We start from the raw sequence: 10,000 nt of genomic DNA, 5'->3' as shown, positions 1-10,000 counted from the left end.
CCTGTTTGAGAGACATTTAGAAACAATTTTATATTCTGCACACAGCAAAGCAACAGGTCTCCAATTTTTTATGAGAGCCAAATCCCCCTTTTTTGGCAACAGTGAAAGTACCGCACGTTGACAAGATACAGGAAGAGAGCCCTCATGAAAAGATTCACACACCACTTCATAAAAATCCTCCCCAATAGACCCCCAAAAGTGCTTATAAAACTCAGATGGTAAACCATCAATGCCAGGGGCTCGGCCTGTTGAGAGCTGCATAACTGCTGTGGACAGCTCTTGCAGTGTAATGTCAGAGTCCAATGTGACTCTTTGCTCAGGTCACAATTGAGGAAGACCGTGTAACAACTGTTCAGTACACAGAGAGTCACAATCCTCCGCCTTATAGAGGGCAGAATAGAAATCCACGGCATGTTGACGCATTTCACTGTCATCCGTGGTCACCTTCCCATCAGGGAGACGAAGACAGACCATCTGTTTACGTTGCAATGTCGACTGTCCTAGTTTTTTTTTTAAGCACTAGGAGCATCCATATCCTTGAGGGAAGCGAAACGAGACCTAATCAAGGCACCCTTCACTCTTTCATGCAGAAACGACCTCAGTTCATGTTTCTTGTCCTGTAAGTTCATGACTAGTCCGGGGTCATTCTGAGTGAGAAACTTCAATTCAATAGATTTAATGTCCTGTTCAAGGGCCCTGATAGTCTCTTTAACTTCAATTCGAGACAGAGCAGTATACTGTTGACAAAATAATCGTATTTGGGCCTTCCCAACCTCCCACCATTGTCTCAAGGACTCAAAATTCCCTTTTGTAACCCTCCATTTTTCCCAAAACAACAAAAACCTTTCACAAAACATGACATCATGTAACAATTTAACATTAAAATACCAATAAGATGATGACCTTCGAGGACAGGACAAGTGAATATCAACAGTGACAATATGTTGATCAGAGAAACCCACAGGAGTAATGTCACACCTTCCAACCCTACTACAGTATTGCTCAGATACATACAACCTGTCTAACCTTGCTGCACTGACATGACCTTCATTAACTTTTAGCCATGTGTACTGCCTAACTTTTGCATTCCTTACTCTCCACACATCAGAAAGCTCAAACTCAGTTAATAGACCAGACAGACAAATTGCTGACCGCAGGTGAGGTTCTTCAGCGGTGCGATAAACAGTAAAATCCACTGTACAGTTCCAGTCCCCCCCTAAAACCATACACCCCTCTTGGTCACACTGTCTTAAGGTTTCCTTTATTTTATCAAAACCAACAATACGCTCTGTACCCTCATTAGGAGCATAAACATTCAAAAAAAAAAAAAAAAAAACATAACATCCACCTTGACCAATAAAACCCGACCCTTGACAATCTCTGTTGTAGATACCACAGTCACCCCTAAGCCTGAAGAAAACAAGATTGCCACCCCAGCACTGAAATTAGTACCATGACTGAGTATATGCTGTCCCTCCCACCACATACCCCAGTCAACCTCATTTTCCTCATCACTATGTGTCTCCTGTAGGAAAACTACATTAAGCCTTTTCTGTTTTATTACTTCTAATACCCAAGCCCTCTTATTCCTGTCCCTTCCTCCATTAATATTGAGAGAACCTACCCTTAGTACCTCCATATAGAAAAGGAAAAGGAAAAGCAGAAGATACCACAGAGAAACCAGACAAAGAGAATAGAACACCCTATGAGGCATAATCATCATCATTATTTAAATTTTATCTTAACCTGACCACGTTTCCCACCACCTTTTGCTGCTGCAACAGCAGTAACAAATTTCCTCAAGCGAAACCGCTTCTTCTCACTCAACTGGTCTAACCCCACCGTCTTCTGTAACATCACAGCTGACCTCACAAACTTATCAATATCAAAATAATCTGCCAATTTGACAGATTTCCCAAAAGTCTGATCCAGAAACCCATTTACCTCCTCTAGATCGTAAATTGAGTCCTCACCAGCTGATATCGTATCAAGAGAGATATCCATATCCTTCTCCTGATCCTCCTCAACTGAGGCCACAGACCACTGACTCCCCTCTACCACATCCCTTTCAACACTCCCCACTTGCACCCCATCACTCGTACCAGGCATCTCCTCCACTACCTGGGAGACTAGCCCCACCTGAACCCCATTACTCGTAGTGGGCATCTCCTCCACTACCTGGGAGACTAGCCCCACCTGAACCCCATTACTCGTAGTGGGCATCTCCTCCACTACCTGGGAACCTAGCTCCACATGAACCCCCCCCTGTACCCCAGCACTCATAGTGGGCATCTCCTCCACTACCTGGGAGATTAGCTCCACATGAACCCTCTCCTGTAACCCATTACTTGTAGTGGGCATCTCCTCCACTACCTGGGAGATTAGCTCCACATGTACCCCCTCCTGTACCACAGCACTCGTACTGGGCACCTCCTCACCAGTCTGAGGAAATGGCCCTTCAGATCCATCCTTACCTTCTACAACAATTTTTTTCTGCTGCATAACATTTCCCTCTGGTACAAGTTGCACCTCTGTGCCCTCAACACGGACAACTTGTTCCTCAGCAACAGATGCGTGTGGCTGCTCTACCACTGTCAGCCCACCTATTCCTACATCAGTGGGCCCAGGCGTTACGAGGACCACCTGCGCCCCTCCCTCTGCCTTCTCCCTTTTCGGGCAAGCATGTCGCTTATGACCAACATCCCCACACTCAAAACACCGTTGACTACTCGTACTAGCATAAGCCATATACAGTCGATTGTCATACTTAACTTTAAACGATAACTCCAAAGTCTGCTCCAGTGAGTCCAAAAACATAAACACCTGTCGCCGAAACGACATTACCTGTTTCAACGGCGGGTGTTTGCAACCCAATGGGACAACCTTAATTGAACTTGCAAACTTCCCAAAGCGCAATAACTCGCGCTCCAATAGCTCATTTGGAATGAACGGCGGTACATTTGAAATCGTTACCCTTGTTGACGGAGAAAAAAGCGGCGTAACTTGAATAAACATTCCTTTAAGAAGTACGCCATGCTCAACCATACGATCAACAAGGCGCTCTTCTTTAAGAAATACCACCACCGCTTTATTCATCCGTGACGCATAAGCAACATTCTCATATCCTACCTTCTCTCCTACGGCGACCAGAACCTCCTCCACCGTGACAGTAGCTTCAGTAACACACCTAAAGACGGCGTCCCCATTCGGGCCGCCATCCCCACCAAAATCTGGGTAATTTCGACACGAAAAACAATATACTTAATTCTACCACAACAAGAAAATAGAAATAATAACCTTTAATCATGCATAGAAGAAAAAAGGATATCACCAAGAAAAGGAAAACCCAGGATATCTAACTCTACACAACACTCGCACTTAGCACTCACTCAAACAATTCCCAGCATGCAGAGAGAGAGAGAAGGAGAGAGACAGACAGAGAGAGAGAGAGAGAGAGAGAGAGAGAGTGGAGACAAATTTGACCCCAATAACTACCGTGGGATATGCGTCAACAGCAACCTTGGGAAAATCCTCTGCATTATCATTAACAGCAGACTAGTTCATTTCCTTAGTGAAAACAATGTACTGAGCAAATGTCAAATTGGCTTTTTACCAAATTACCGTACGACAGACCACGTATTCACCCTGCACACCCTAATTGACAAACAAACAAACCAAAACAAAGGCAAAGTCTTCTCATGCTTTGTTGATTTCAAAAAAGCTTTTGACTCAATATGGAATGAGGGTCTGCTATACAAATTGATGGAAAGTGGGGTTGGGGGAAAAACATACGACATTATAAAATCCATGTACATGTGCGGTTAAAATTGGCAAAAAACACACACATTTCTTTCCACAGGGCCGTGGGGTGAGACAGGGATGCAGTTTAAGCCCCACCCTCTTCAACATATATATATATATATATACGAATTGGCGAGGGCACTAGAACAGTCTGCAGCACCCGGCCTCACCCTACTAGAATCTGAAGTAAAATGTCTTCTGTTTGCTGATGATCTGGTGCTTCTGTCACCAACCAAGGAGGGCCTACAGCAGCACCTAGATCTTCTGCACAGATTCTGTCAGACCTGGGCCCTGACAGTAAATCTCAGTAAGACAAAAATAATGGTGTTCCAAAAAAGGTCCAGTTGCCAGGACCACAAATACAAATTCCATCTAGACACCATTGCCCTAGAGCACACAAAAAACTATACATACCTCAGCCTAAACATCAGCGCCACAGGTAACTTTCACAAAGCTGTGAACAATCTGAGAGACAAGGCAAGAAGGGCCTTCTATGCCATCAAAAGGAACATAAAATTTGACATACCAATTAGGATCTGGCTAAAAATACTTGAATCAGTTATAGAACCCATTGCCCTTTATGGTTCTGAGGTCTGGGGTCCGCTCACCAACCAAGAATTCACAAAATGGGACAAACACCAAATTGAGACTCTGCATGCAGAATTCTGCAAAAACATCCTCTGCGTACAACGTAAAACACCAAATAATGCATGCAGAGCAGAATTAGGCCAATACCCGCTAATTATCAAAATCCAGAAAAGAGCCGTTAAATTCTATAACCACTTAAAAGGAAGCGATTCCCAAACCTTCCATAACAAAGCCATCACCTACAGAGAGATGAACTTGGAGAAGAGTCCCCTAAGTAAGCTTGTCCTGGGGCTCTGTTCTACAAACACAAACAGACCCCACACAGCCCCAGGACAACAACAACAACAACAACACAATTAGAACCAACCAAATCATGAGAAAACAAAAAGAGAATTACTTGACACATTGGAAAGAACAAACAAAAAAACAGAGCAAACTAGAATGCTATTTGGCCCTAAAAGAGAGTACACAGTGGCAGAATACCTGACCACTGTGACTGACCAAAACTTAAGGAAAGCTTTGACTATGTACAAACTCAGTGAGCATAGCCTTGCTATTGAGAAAGGCCGCCGTAGGCAGACCTGGCTCTCAAGAGAAGACAGGCTATGTGCACACTGCCCACAAAATGAGGTGGAAACTGAGCTGCACTTCCTAACCTCCTGCCAAATGTATGACCATATTAGAGACACATATTTCCCTCAGATTACAGCGATCCACAAAGAATTCGAAAACAACCCCAATTTTGATAAACTCCCTTATCTACTGGGTGAAAAACCACAGTGTGCCATCACAGCTGCAAGATTTGTGACCTGTTGCCACAAGAAAAGGGCAACCAGTGAAGAACAAACACCATTGTAAATACAACCCATATTTATGTTTATTTATTTTCCCATTTGTACTTTAACTATTTGCACATTGTTACAACACTGTATATATACATAATATGACATTTGAAATGTCTTTATTCTTTTGAAAGTTCTGAGTGTAATGTTTACTGTTAATATTTATTGTTTATTTCACTTTTGTTTACTATCTACTTCACTTGCTTTGGCAATGTTAACACACATTTCCCATGCCAATAAAGCCCTTGAATTGAATTGAAATTGAATTGAATTGAAATTCAATTGAATTGAGAGAGAGGAGAGAGACAGAGAGAGAGAGAGAGATAGAGAGAGAGAGAGAGAGAGAGAGAGAGAGGGAGAGAGACAGAGAGAGAGACAGATAGTAAGAGAGGGAGAGAGAGAGAGAGAGAGAGAGAGAGATAGAGAGAGAGAGAGAGAGGAGAGAGACAGAGAGAGAGACAGAGAGAGAGAGAGAGAGAGAGAGAGATAGAGAGAGAGAGAGAGAGAGGAGAGAGACAGAGAGAGAGAGAGGGGAGAGACAGAGAGAGAGAGAGAGAGAGAGAGACAGGAGAGAGAGAGAGAGGTGCCAGAGCACCACCAACCTCAATGCCCGCCACATCCAGCGCAGCACAGACCACCCCAGCCCAGCTTCAGACCCACACCTGGAGGAGCCACAGCCCGGCAGACAGAGCTATGCACAAGCTGTGAGAGGAGCAACTGGTCCAGCTCCCACCAACGAAATGAGTGACATCAAACAAATGCTGAATCTACTATGCTCACATGTGATAGGCCGAGGGTCATGGTAAGATGAGCACAAGAACTCCACCATCCTCACACTACATCCACCCAAGTGGCATGACACAAATACTATCTTAAATGATAAACAAATCACATTTACATAATAAGTGTTTACGTTAATTGAAAAATCCAATTTTAATAGTTATTGTTGTGTGGTGAGTGTTTATCTCATTTTGAAGGTAAAGAAAAAACAGTTATGAAATCTTTTTACGTTGCATGTTGGAATTTACAAGGATTGAAGTCCTCTGCTTTTGGCTAAAGAGCAGAAACCCAGACTTCCTTAAAGAAATTGATGATGTTGATATTGTAGTACTACATGAAACATGGTGCAGAGGTGATGTTTCCACTGGCTGTCCACTAGGTTATAGGGAGATAATCGTACCATCCACCAAATTAAAAGGAGTCACACAGGGCAGAGACTCAGGGGGAATGCTAATATGGTATAAATCTGAACTAACTAATTCAATCGAATTGATAAAAACAGGAGAATTCTTTATCTGGCTAAAAATCAACAAGGAGGCTATCTTAACAGATAAAAATGTTTTCCTCTGTGCTACATACATTCCCCCCTCAGAGTCACCCTACTTCAATGAAGAGAGTTTCTCCATTCTAGAGGGGGAGATTAGTCACTTTCAGGCCCAAGGCAATGTGCTGGTCTGTGGAGACCTGAATGCTAGAACAGCAGAAGAACTAGACACTATTAACAGTCATGGGGAAAAACACCTACCGGGAAGCAACAACCTTTCCCTCCCCACATACCCCCCCCAGAAACTCCTGAAGCTCTGTCGAACACTGGATCTGTACGTAGTCAATGGTAGACTAAGGGGGGACTCTTTTGGTAGGTACACCTACAGCTCATCCCTTGGCAGCAGTACTGTAGACTACTTCATCACCAACCTCAACCCAGAGTCTCTCAGAGCCTTCACAGTCAGCCCACTAACACCTCTCTCAGACCACAGTAAAATCACAGTGTATCTGAGAAGAGCAGAACCCAACCATGAAGCATCACGGCCCAATAAATTACATGGTACTAAACAGACCTATAGATGGAGTGCAAACAGTACATAAATCTACCAAAAAGCAATTAGTAGCCAAAAAACACAATATCTCCTGTACAACTTTTTAGCCTTAACATTCTCCTGCAGCAATGAAGGTGTAAATTTGGCCGTTTGGAACATAAACTTTATATTTGACAAATTAGCCTCCTTGGCTAATCTAAAGAAACATAAGAGCAAACCAAAAAGAATAGATAATGAAAAATGGTTTGATAATGATTGCAAAAATGTAAGAAAGTCATTGAGAAATATATCTAATCAAAAACACAGAGACCCAGACAACAAAAATATACACCTTCAATATGGGGAAACCCTGAAGCAATACAAACACACCCTAAGAACAAAAAAGGAACAGCACATTAGAAAACAGCTGGATATAATTGAGGAATCCATTGAATCAAACCACTTCTGGGAGAATTTGAATAAATTAAACAAACCTCATAATGAGGAATTAGCTATCCAAAATGGGGATATGTGGAGAAATCACTTTGCAAACCTCTACAGCAATATAACAAAGAGCACAGAACAACAAGATATACAAGAAACATTACAAATCCTTGAATCAGCAGTCAAAGACTATCAGAATCCTGTGGATACCCCAATTACAGAACAATAATTATTGGAAAAACGTTGCACTCTCCAACCCAAAAAGGCCTGTGGTGCTGTTGGTATTATAAATGAAATGATCAAATATACAGACCACAAATTCAAATTGGCTATACTCAAACTCTTCAACATTATCCTAACTGCAGGTATTTCCCCCGATATTTGGAACCAAGGATTGATCACACCAATCTATAAAAATTGAGACAAGTTTGACCCAAATAATTACAGAGGAATTTGCGTTAACAGCAACTTGGGGAAAATTCTCTGCAGTATCATAAACAGCAGACTACATAATTTCCTTGATTAACAAAATGTCCTAAGCAGAAGCCAGATTGGATTCTTTTTTTAATTATCGTACAACAGACCACATTTACACCCACCACACTCTAATTGACAAACAAGTAAACCAAAACAAAGGCAAAATCTACTTGTGTTTTGTAGACTTCAAGAAAGCATTTGATTAAATTTGGCACAAAGGTCTTTTTTTACAAACTAATAGAAAGTGGTATTGGAGGGAAACATATGATGTTATTAAATCAATGTACACTAAAAACAAATGTGCAGTTAAAATCGGCAACAAGCAAACAGACTTATTCTCTCAGGGACGTGGAGTGAAACAGGGCTGCCCAATAAGTACAACACTATTTAACATCTACATTAATGAATTGGCAAAAACATTAGAAGAATCGGCAGCACCTGGTCTCACCCTACACAACACTGAAATCAAGTGTCTGCTGTACGCAGATGACCTGGTGCTGCTGTCTCCCACTAAGGAGGGGTTACAGCAGCATCTAGATCATCTGCACATGTTCTGCCAGACCTGGGCCCTGACCGTTAATCTAAAAAAAAACAAATATAATGATATTCCAAAAAAGGTCCTGAAATCAGGATGACAAATATAAATTATATTTGGACACAGTTCTATTAGAACACACCAAAAATTACATGTATCTAGGACTAAATATCAGCAACACAGGTAGCTTTCACATGGCTGTGAATGAGCTGAGAGACAAAGCAAGAATAGCATTCTATGCCATTAAAAGGAATATTAAAATCGAAATTACAATTACAATCTGGCTCAACATTTTCCAATCAGTTATAGAACCAATTGCTCTATATGGCAGCGAAGTATGGGGCCCAATCTCTAATACTGAATTTACCAAATGGGACAAACATCCAACTGAAATACTGCATGCAGAGTTTTGCAAGACTGTAATGCAAGTGCAAAGAAAAACTCCAAATAATGCATGTAGAGCAGAATTGGGCCAATACCCCCTCCTTATTCGAATAGAAAATAGAGCCATCAGATTTTACAACCATCTAAAAACAAGTGACCCCAAAACATTCCATCACACAGCTCTACTATGTCAAGAGATGAAACAAGAGAAGAGTCCCCTCAGCCAGCTGGTTCTGAGGCTCAGTTCACTAACCAAAACCAACCTCATAGAGCCTCAGGACAGCACTCAGAAAATCTGGCCCAACCAAATCATCACAAAGCAAAAACAAAAATATATCACCTATTGGAAAGATGCCACAAAAAATCTAAGTAAACTTCAATGCTATTTGGCTCTAAACAGACAGTACATGGTGGCAGACTATCTGACCACTGTGACTGATAGAAAACTGAGAAAAACACTGACTACAGTGCCTTGCAAAAGTATTCATCTCCCTTGGCATTTTTTCTATTTTGTTGCATTACAACCTGTAATTTAAATGGATTTTTATTTGGATTTCATGTAATAAACATACACAAAATAGTCCAAATTGGTGAAGTGAAATGAAAAAAATTACGTAAACATAAAATTCTAAAAAAATAAATAACGGAAAAGTGGTGTGTGCATATGTATTCACCCCCTTTGCTATGAAGCCCCTAAATAAGACCTGGTGCAACCAATTACCTTCAGAAGTCACATAATATGTTAAATAAAGTCCACCTATGTGCAATATAAGTGTCACATGATCTGTCACATGATCTGTCACATGATCTCAGTATATATACACCTGTTCTGAAAGGCCCCAGAGTCAGCAGCACCACTAAGCAAGGGGCACCACCAAGCAAGCGGCACCATGAAGACCAAGGAGCTCTCCAAACAGGTCAGGGTCAAAGTTGTGGAGACGTACAGATCAGGGTTGGGTTATAAAAAATATCCGAAACTTTGAACATCTCACGGAGCACCATTAAATCCATTATTAAAAAATTGAAAGAATATGGCACCACAACAAACCTGCCAAGAGAGGGCTGCCCACCAAAACTCACGGATCAGGCAAGGAGGGCATTAATCAGAGAGGCAACAAAGAGACCAAAGATAA

This window comes from Coregonus clupeaformis, chromosome 7 (assembly GCF_020615455.1).
Source record: "Coregonus clupeaformis isolate EN_2021a chromosome 7, ASM2061545v1, whole genome shotgun sequence".
Classification (NCBI taxonomy): domain Eukaryota; kingdom Metazoa; phylum Chordata; class Actinopteri; order Salmoniformes; family Salmonidae; genus Coregonus; species Coregonus clupeaformis.
This window is presented reverse-complemented; position numbering follows the sequence as displayed.